This window comes from Prunus mume, linkage group LG4, assembly GCF_029339155.1.
Source record: "Prunus mume cultivar Tortuosa linkage group LG4, ASM2933915v1, whole genome shotgun sequence".
In the NCBI taxonomy this organism is placed as follows: domain Eukaryota; kingdom Viridiplantae; phylum Streptophyta; class Magnoliopsida; order Rosales; family Rosaceae; genus Prunus; species Prunus mume.
In genome coordinates this window covers 5,064,767-5,073,963 of record NC_142701.1, presented here as the reverse complement: position 1 = coordinate 5,073,963, position 9,197 = coordinate 5,064,767, and the positions used below count along the sequence as shown (strand labels likewise).

The window sequence follows — 9,197 nt, the reverse complement described above, 5'->3', positions numbered from 1 at the left end:
TGTGCGTGCTTGTGTCTTTCAGATAAAAATGCACACACACATCAACATCCAAACTATTGCCTCCAAAGAGGTGAGACAAAGCCAAGGGCAAGAAGAAGTTGCCGTATTTATACAAATAATCTTCACTATCCACGTTGGTTTTATTATACGTAGCGACATCTAATTAAAATAATCCACTTCGGTGCGTAATACATTGTGGTCGTATAAATACATATAACCACGTCGGTTTGGTAAACTAAATTCAACGACTTTAAGACAAACAACATCGGTTATGAATAAAATGACGATGTGGTAACTTACAATATCACTTCTTCAAAAGTAAACTTTTGACATTTAGTGCCCAAAGAACCACGTCATTTACGGAATACCAAAAGTCAATTGGCTTTATTACTAACCACGTCAGTTTCTACTATTATAACGTCATGGTAAGTACATACTAGGGCGGTTTTTGTCAGAACCGTCGTCATATTAATCTTTGGGGCAATATAAAATTTTTTTCGTCACCTGACCTAAACTTTTATGTTCTCTCTAACAGATAAAAATTTTCAGTTTCCCTCTCATTTCCCAAAAACTGCATGTCTGATTCTCACTCTCTTCCTCGTCTTCGTCTCCAAAACTCCAAAGTTTACTTCCGAAGAAAACTTTCTTTGCAAGCCAAAGGTATTTTCTCACTATTTTTTTCTTTTTTCAATATCATTTGAAGTTTTTTTTTTAAGAATGAGTCCCATTGAGGTTTGAAACAAGACTCAGGTTTGAAAAGGACGAAATCTTTCATTGGTTTGAACAAAAATCACTAGTCCCACTCTCAGGTTGTGTGAGGACGACGGTTTTGTCTTGTATTTGACGTTTTTATTCACACACCACGACGGTAATTAAATTCGTGCTGCTTCAATAGCACGGCTGTTCTTAATAACCAACTTGGTGTGAAAACAAATATGAGCGTTTTAAAGATAAAACTGTCGTCTTATTTGAAACGAACGTGGGAGAGAGAAATCTGAGCGGTTTTTAATGTATCAACTCATAATAAGACGACGGTTTTATCTAATTTGCATCGTTTTAATTCTCTTACCACGACGCGTTTGCACATCCACGTTTCTATAGATTATCACGACAGTTTTCTTTGTTTCCTGACGTCTGAACTTTGATATTATGTTATTCTTTTTACTTAACCGTCGTTGTTTTGCTTGTAATTTTTATTTCGCTCCAAAAATTGTTTCGAAATCTCAAAGTAAGGAGGCTCAAGTATCAAAAGGTCACAGCAAGGACCTTGCAATTTGAAAGGCACAAATGAGTGAAGCCAAATCTGTTCAAAACAATCCCACAAAGAAGATTAGATATACGTCAACCTCCGAGAAAGACCCAAGCTCTGCAACATTTGATGAGAAGACAAAATCAACTCGCGGTATCAACACAATGAGCCGTGTTGTGAAGAGGAAAATCTAGAAGATTAAGCTTGTGGTTAAGTACAATAAAAGTGGCAGACCACATGGCAAGGCTGTTATTGAGATGTAGAGTTACATTGGTGTTTTGGCACGCACCAGAGTCCCTCTTGTGGACAAAAAATGGACTCAATTGCCCAAGGATTTGAAGGAGCAGATTTTGGAAGCTGTTCAAATGGCTTATGTTGTTGGGGAAGGGGGCAAGAAGTTGGTGGTGTCGTCTACCGCCAAAAAATGGAAGGATTTCAAGTCTACCTTAACTAGGCAGTTTATCCTTCCATTCGCAAATGAGAAGGAAAAGTTAAAAGAACCCCCTTAGCTTTATAACTTCATAGAGAAATCGCAATGGGATGCCTTTGTAGCTTCAAGGTTATGCTATGCATTCTAAGCAGTCACAGAGAAGGGAAAAATGTGAGTACAACCATAGGTTGTCTTGAAAAACGTATGTTGGTTTGGAGGACCAATTGGATGAAACCATGCCCGGTGAAGAAATCGATCATTCTCTACTATGGAAGAAGGCAAGAGAAGATAAACAAGGAAACATCCCTGATCCAAAGGTTGCAGAGAAGGCAAAATTAATCGTAAGTCTCACTGACTCTGTTCTAAACTTGTAAAATAGAGGTTTAATTTTTCATTTAGACGTCGTTCCTTTTAGTAACCGTCGTTAGACAAGGAACACCATGACGGTAATTATTTACCGCTATTTAAAAATGATATAACGTCAGAATTTTTTTGAAACCGACATTTGTATTGAATTACCACGATGGTTTATATTTCTGAGTTAACATTTTAAATTAAAGTTATGAACTTTCTTCATATTCATTTAGACATCATTTGTTTTAGTAACCGTCGTTAGACATGAAATACCACGATGGTTTGTGTTTATTGTTGTTTACAAAACTATATGACGTCGGTATTTTTCTGAACCCGACATCTGTATTGAATTACCACGATGGTTTATATTTCTATGTTAGACGTTTTAAATTAAAGTTTTAAACTTTCTTCATATTCACATGCACGCACACACTCTCTCTGTCTCTGTCTCTCTCTCTGTCTCTGTCTCTCTCTCTCTCTCTCTCTCTCTCTCTCTCTCTCTCTCTCTCTCTCTCTCTCTCTCTCTCTCTCTCTCTCTCTATTTCTCTGCAATTGGTTTGTACACTACTTCTAGAAATCCATGAATATTTTGGTTAAGTTTTTTTTTTCTCTGGATGTCAAATATACGACGGTTTTTTCATGCACCGACATTAGAATGCATACACAACGAGGTAGTTTTATTATCGACATGTTAAATTAATTATTGCACCCGTTTTTTAAATAAACTGTCGTCTTCACTAATTTACCACGTCGGTTAATATTTTTTATTTAGTTGTTTATTTTATCTGTTTTACTATCTGTTCACTCACTAACATTCTCTCTCTCTCTCTCTTTTAGGATGATTTAAAAAAAGTGTTTGTCTGTCGCGAATCTCACGACCGGTGCTCCGGGTGAGGGGATGTTCGTCAACACATGACGTCCTTCTTTTGGACGAGGTGCGGTTGTGTGCGGCGTGCCAGCACGATCTACCGTGCATCGAGATGATGATGAGGTTCGGGTAGAAGATGGTCTAAATGTTGCGCCTGTTTTGCGTTCGACTCCTAATCAACGATCGTGGCGAGAGGTGATCTCGGCCGTTAGGTTCACGGCCCGAGCTACAAGGCCGTTTAGTGGTAGTGTTGGTGCCAAGTTTTAGGCGGTGCTCCGGCGTTGATCGAGAGCGACGGTCGTATGATATATGGGGTGAGTGAGGCGCTAACAGAGATGGTGCTCCGGCGCTTTGAAAATCAAGGGTCGTATGATATATTGATGAATGTATTTTCCTTACAATCTACCACTACTCCAAAGAAAACAAATAAAGGTATTGAAAGTGCATTACAGGAAAATATAATTTGCTCCGTGGGAGGCTTTTGGTTTGGTGTTTGAACCCTTTGAATGTAGTCCTGAGCTTAGTATTTATAGGAGTCCTGGAGGGACATTCGAGGCTGACAAGACCTGCGCGGTGGAGCCTGACCGGGGCAAGTGGGTAGTCAAATCGACATTTGGGATCGTGTAGCATGGCGGTTTGGGAGTTGGGGTAGTCAAATCGACATTTGGGAAGTCCTTCAATCAGTTCATGACTGTGATTTATTAGGCACAAACAAAAACAAGTCTCCGAGGGCACTCTGACTGTCTCTGGGAGCAACGATATTTTGACCTTGGCTTTGGGAACCCCTGAGCATGGTGGGAGAGTTAGAGGTGTTGGAGTTGGGGTTTCCCCAACTCAATTCTTCAATTTTCCTAGATAGCAGAGAGTAAAATTTGATAACAAATTGAAGGAAAGTATTATGGAGGCAGTGAGAGAAGAAACCAAAAGGATAGAGGCTAGGGCAAAGGAAACTGTTTTGGAGGCGAGTTAAAGCAGAGAGGGAAATTTTGTTGAAACAATTCAGTTAACTAATTCCCAACTTTGATCCCAACTTGCTCGATAAAACTCCAATTACTCCAATTCCTTTACTGCTTCAGGAGCAAAGCCCAAAAATTCCAATGTCTGACAAAGCAAACTACTCTAATGTGAGAGCCCTTGTTTTGGAGGAAGAAAATCCCACGAATGATGCTGATGCTGATGCTGCTGAAAAATGGCAAGATGAAATGGTAAAATCTATGACATTTGATTTTTTCTGATTTTTAAATTTTAAATAAACGTTGCTTTTAACCATCGTCTAAGTATTTTAATACGTAGGTTTTTCTTTTATAAATCGTCATCTATTTCATTAGACGACCTCTCTATTGTGTAGCGACCTTAGAACATTTACACAACAACGATTATGTCTTTACCGTCGTCTATAACCTTTACTCCGTCAGTATGTTCTAGAAACCATCGTTAATGTTATATATCAAGTCGGTTTGGTTGGTTTAGTTAGAGTCATTTATTTTACTTAATGTACAAACTAACTTTTATTTTTTTATTTTTTCTTGTAACAAGATCTCTCAACTCTAGACATGCCACCTCCTTTGTTAGTCCTATGCCAATTTGTCGAGACCAAGTTGAAACCTGCTAACGAGACCATTAGAGTTCACTTTCCAGAGGAAGTGTTTGGCACTGACCATGATACCTTCCTCTTGTGTGAAGATATTTTACAGTCTGCTTCCATGGTTGAGATTGGATCCACAGTGATTGCAGTATATGTGAGGTAATTCTAGAAATCCTTTTTTTTTTTAATACATTTCCATCCTTTTAAATTAAAATCTCATTTAATTGAATTTCATATATTTAGGTACCTATTTGACTATTTAAAAATGGCAAATATGGTAAACCTTGTTGGCCTCATCGACCCTGGACAAGTCAGCTCTCAATCTGGTACTTTATCTTACCGATCAAAATATCTATCGAACCGCCTAAAAAACGCAGATGGGGATCAATTTTTCTTGGTGCCTTATAATCCAGGGTTAGTCCCTTTACTATTTAACCTATTTTCCTTGTAATATTTTTCTTTGTACTATCTACCTATATGGATCATTATGTGTAGGGGTCATTGAGTGTTGGTAATTGTGAGACCAGCTAAGGAGATTCTCTATTACATGGATTCATTGCCAAACTGCTCTATTGATGAGGACATGGGAAATATAGTGAATATGTAAGTTGATTTATTCCAATCTAAGTTTTTTTCATTTGTGCATTGGAATTATACGACGGTTTTTTATAATACCGATGTTATAATGAAAACACAACGACGGTAATTTCTTATTGACGTTTGAATCATTTACTACGTCAATATTTTCTGTAAACCGTCATCTTAATTGAAATACCACATCATTTGTGTTTTTCATTTAAGGATGTTTTAATTTTTTCTATTCAACTTTCATTTACAAACAACTTTTGGTTATAGGACGTTTTTCGTTGTTACCAACGTTAGAATGCTACACAACGATGGTTTTTATTTACCGCCGTTTGAAATAAAATACTAAGTCACTTTTTTAAAAAATCCGTCGTCTTCACTTATTTACCACGATGGTTAATGTTTTTTTATTTAGATTTTTAGTTTTGTAATTAACACTTTTTGTTTTTTTGGAAACAGTTTAATCAAAATGTATAACTGTCACGTAGGCAAACAATCATCACGTACATCAGCCATATGGAAAAATCTACATGGCACTCCTCGACAACCAACAAATGTACAGTGTGGCTATTACATGATGCGTTTCATGAGAGATATAATTCATGATCTAGGCCTAGCATTTGAGAAGAAGGTAAAAGGCAAAATTTAAGATTTCTTTATTTTACTATCACGACTTTTTCATTAAAAATCGTCGTTTTTATCTTTATAACACGTCGGTCTTTGTCGTTTATTTTGCAGTTTGACAAGAAAAAGGAACCAGTTCAATATGTACAAGAACATAAAGACGAAGTCAGGCTGGAATGGGCAGAATTCATTAACAAGCAATTACAGAATAATAAGTGATGTAATTTATTTTAACAATGTTTAGGTTTATTTTAATTTATTAACAATGTACATAAATACATTTTTGGTAATTAATTGAACAATCATCAAAAAAATTAAATTCTTTTTGAATTTTTTTTTTGTTTAGGATATTTATGTCTTTACATGAAATAAAATGACAGTAAATCATAAAAACTAAATTTAAATCCCAAAAACTGACGTCTCATTCTTATTTACACATCTCATATGTATAGACAATCGCCGTCTTATTGTAACGGGAAGTAAAACATCGTCGGCAGTTCTCAAAAACGCCATGTAAGAGAAAGAAACACGACGGTTTATATATAAAACTAAAATCTACAAAATGTTTTTGTATAGATATACTACGTCCTTTAGTACAACAATCACGACGTCTTAAGGACATACAACGGCGGTTAGCTGACCAAATGTGACGTTGTATACATCAACAATGGCGGCAACTACAACAGAAACGACGTTGTAAATTCTACCCATGTCGGTTATTCAGAACAAGCTAACGTTGTAATATACAAACCACATCAGTGGTTGAATAACGAAGTCTAATATGATCTAGGACGACGTCATGTGTTGTTTAACGTCGTTGTAAATGGATGCAATGTCGGTTCTGTACATTTTTCATCTCATTTTTATATGACTTTTATATTTTATTAAATTCCTAATATTCATAATAAATTCAAAACAAATTCCAAAAAATAAACTGACAGCTACCATGCACTCATTGAAAGATTTTGTCTCCCCTAAAGCTTTAAAAAATGTAATTGTAAAAATATTTTTTTATTGTATTTAATTATTAATGTTCATAATATATTCAAAAAAATAAACCGACAAATTCTACGCGTTCATTGAGACAATATCTCCCCGCTAAAGGCCTGAAAAATGTAATTTTGGTTTTCAAAATTACAAGTGATAACAAAAGTCAAAAAAATTGAGAGACAAAGCACAATAGTACTTATACCTTCCATGACATAACCCTAAGGTTTATGTGATCCATTGGTGGCCATAAATTCAAAATTATGAAATCTAGATTTTAGCCTACTAATATAGAGGGCATTGTTGTAAGGAGTCCATAGCAATTTTCGGTTCATTTTTCTCATACTTGTGTATTATTTCATATATTTTTTTAATAATTATTGTAAAATGTAGGGTTTAGGTTTTATTGAAACGACCCTGGTTTTCTCTTGCTCTTTTTGTTCAATTAGGCATGTTCGAATCCCAGGAAACGCAAACCCCATCTAATTATTTAATATTTAAGACGTGCGTTTTTCAAGGGGTGACATAAAAAAAAATTTACAACGTCGGATGTTCCCTTTTACCGTCGTTGTAAGTGTACATTAAATGTCGATCGGGATGTATTTACTGTCGTCTTTGAAAAACGCAGTCCTTTGAAATTTTGTACTGCGATCTAAAATTTTCAGAGTTTCCCTTTAACCCTAAAATATTTCATTCTCTCTCTTCAACATAAATTTGTATTAACGTTTTCGCTATCTCTCAAGGCATTGGGTACGTATATTCTCTGAGCTCTCTCTCAAGCATTTCTTATATTCTCTCAGCTCTCTCTTAATATTTTCTCAACTTCTAAAATCCATAAATGTTTTCGTTGGTTTTGGTAGCTTTGGTTTCTTAATATATGTTTTGGGAGCTATATATGGGTTCTTTTATGTTTTGGTGTTTGCATTCTGTTAAGGGTTCTTGGAAGAGGAATGGGGATGGGAGATTTAGACTTTGGTTTTTTGTAAACCACGTCGTTTAAATTTTTATTATACGTCGGATGTTCATTTACTCCCGTCGTTCGAATTGTAGTTTGCATTTGGTAACCTAAAGACGACTGTTTCTCCATTAACCGTCGTCTTTAGGCTACCAGAACCCAGCACCTTGTTCTTCAAAAAGCAATACAAATTTCTGGGTTTGGGTAGCTTAAAGACGACGGTAACTAGATACGCTGTCGTCTGACTCTCTGTTACATGACGATTATTTTGTAAAAACCGTCGTCTGATTCTTGTTGTATTTTTTATTTTCAATTTATTCTTTGCTATGTGAATATAGTAGTGTTTCATTGCTGGTCTTTTCATTTTATTATATATATGATTTTATAGTGTGTGAAATGGATAAGTCATGGATGCATACGGATAGAAGATCAAAGGCATATGAGTTAGGGGTGGAAGGATTTTTGAATTTTGCTGTAGAAAATCTTGGAAATGCAACTCATATTCGTTGTCCATGTGTTTAATGTGGAAATATTCGATTGTTTGGGGTTGAAATTATAAGGGACCACTTATACTTTAATGAAATTGGATATGGCATGGAGAACCTTGGGAATGGACTACTAATGCTAGTAAAAATGTAGAAGAAGATGAGCAAACTAGGTTCAGTTTTGTTTATGAAGAATTTGGGATGGATGATAATGATTTAGGTAATATTGGATTTGATCCTAATGAGTTTGCCAATGTGATTGGGGATGGAGATCAACCCTTGTACCCTGGTTGCAGTAAGTACACGAAGTTGTCGGCCTTGGTGAAGTTATATAATTTGAAAGCAAAACATAGGATGAATGATGTTTGTTTTACAGAATTATTGATACTTTAAGGTGATTTGCTTTCAGAAGGAAATACACTACCTTCCTCTATGTACGAGGCAAAAAAGACATTGTCTACTTTAGGGATGAGTTATGAGAAAATCCACATATGTCCCAATGACTGCATCTTGTATAGGAAGGATTATGAAGATTCAACTAATTGTCCTATTTGTGGTATCTCAAGGTGGAAGGAAGGTGTTCACCCGTTTTGATTTTAATCATGTGATGGTAGGGTAAAGTTTCTCATTGGCTTGACAACCATTGGTGGTCAACAAGTCAAATTTTTTTTGTGCATGAGCGCGCCATTGCTAGCAGTTTAAAACTCTAGCAGACTTCTAAAAAATAGATAACTTGCAGCCCAAGTTACTGATTCTTAAACAAGAAATTGTGAATTTGGGTGAGAAATATCTCCCGAGTAAGTTCTTTTCTTGCCTTAGACTGGTGAGGACTTCACAATTTTTCACAGTACAAAACTAGTAGTTCGGCCAATAGATAAAGAAGAAAAAGCTGTTTAGGCAGAATCGCCTATTACAGGACTCAAAAGAGAAATGGCAACTCAAAAAGACGATGTAACGTTGGACTTCGATTTACTGCTGAGGTATCGCCTCAATGGGGCCGGATCGATGTGTCTATCCGGATTGAATCGTCAACACCTTCAATCGATGAGTTTGGAAATCAATACCAACGCTTGAG

General features: G+C 36.0%; 1 pseudogene; it reads left to right on the top strand.

Moving 5' to 3' along the window:
• The first annotated feature begins 1,614 nt into the window (after nucleotides 1-1,614).
• LOC148917727 (uncharacterized) lies at nucleotides 1,615-3,760 on the top strand (annotated as a pseudogene).
• Nucleotides 3,761-9,197: the final 5,437 nt, after the last annotated feature.